Here is a 1845-nt window from a genome sequence, read left to right on the forward strand (position 1 = left end):
ACACTCTCGCACTTCAATTTGAATATACTCTCGCACTTCAATTTGAATATATTTTTCTTTTTTTTTCCTTAAAAAAATGCAGGGGGGGGGGGGCTGAATCCACCACTGCTCAAAACATTGTTTATCCAAAATAGTCATAATCACAAAAAATGGGCATTTAAAACCAGATCACATCCTAAAAACAAATTTATGCATTCTCGCCTCACCAGCAGTCCTGAGTCTGGTGTCGACTCAATGGAGTTTAATGTCATACCCAGGAAGGCCGCAATCTGTTTTGAAAGGTGGAGGTGGGGGTTGGGGGACATTTTGTGAGTCGACACCCACATCAGACACACTATTGTTGGGGCTGAGGTGCGAACATTTGAGGGAATAGTAACTCTAGTTGACCAGAACATGACATTTTTAGTAAAATTCATCATAATCACAACAAATGTGCCAACAAATTTCTCATGATCTTTTATCAGGGATTTTCGGCAACCAGAGATCTTATTAATATGTGTGATGTACTATCAGGGGCGGATCCAGAAATGTCTAAAATGGGGGCCCGAATGTTGGGCTGATTGAGACAACACTGTCGTAGGGGGTCCGGGGCATTCCCCCGCGAAATTTTTGTGTTCTAGACGCCCGAACATAACATTTGAGGCATTCTTGGCTATCATTTTTTTCTTTTTCTCTCTTTTTTTTTCTTTTTTATCTCCCAAAAGGGGGGGGGGTCGGGGCCGGGCCGCCCCCCCCCCAAATCCGCCCCTGACCATAGAAACTAAAACTTAAAAACATTGTTCTTGAGTATGTACTTTACATACTTCAAAGCCGTGATTTCACAACCACCTCAGGCCCACCGTAGTTGGGGTTGAGGTGAGAAAATTTGAGGAAATACACCTCTAGATGGCCAGAAATGACACATATATAGTAAAATTCATCATCAACAAATTTCTTATGATCATTTATCAGGGATCTACATAATATCCAAGACAACTTAGGCCTATATATAGCTTACTAAGCTTAAACTATACTATAATAATTGTGATCAACAAATCACAACTTACTTTTTCGCCTTAAGCATAATTTTCTTCACTTCTTAATATTATTATCTATTATCGCCATCATCATCATCGTCATCATCATAATTATTATTATTATTATTATTATTATTATTATTATTATTATTATTATTATTATTATTACTAGTAACTCAGTAGCATTAAAACAAAACTTTATAGAGCTTGCAAAAGGATAAAAACCAAACTGAGTACAATATCACATTTCTGTATCTGAAAATCCGGGCCTGGGATTTATGGATTGAAGATTTTTTTTAATCACGCTTAGGCCTGTTATTATAGTAGGCCTATCTATGTATAACGTGTGCTGATGCATATTTACATACATTAGAAGTATTCATTTTGAGTGATCTCTGGAAAAAATTTGTATTGGCTAGCAAGAACAAGTTTTAAAATTTTAACACTGTGTACAAAGGGGGAGGGGGATCCCCCCACTGTATACGTCCCTGCCATGCAAACCTCCAAACAATACACATATTTTTTTCCAAACAATTCATCATACTTTATGTTTTTCCTTGACCGAAGGTAACGGTTTACAGCATCAATTCGAGGTTCTTCAAACGTAACTATTGAAGAATGGGATCTCGCCTCAAAGGATAGAATGAGGAAGGACTAGTGTTGTCCAAAAGCTCTAATTCTGTTTCTGACTGACGTTTTCTTTTTAGCTGTTGCTTATCAAATTAGTATATCTTCCGAGATCCAGCCCCATTCATGGTTTCTGACAGCGTTGTTGTTTCTCAGTAGTTGTCTTGTAATCCCTTATAATAATCACACACACACACACACA

This window comes from Anneissia japonica, unplaced genomic scaffold (genome assembly GCF_011630105.1).
Source record: "Anneissia japonica isolate Jap-2015-1 unplaced genomic scaffold, ASM1163010v1 scaffold287600_len331809_cov165, whole genome shotgun sequence".
NCBI lineage: Eukaryota > Metazoa > Echinodermata > Crinoidea > Comatulida > Comatulidae > Anneissia > Anneissia japonica.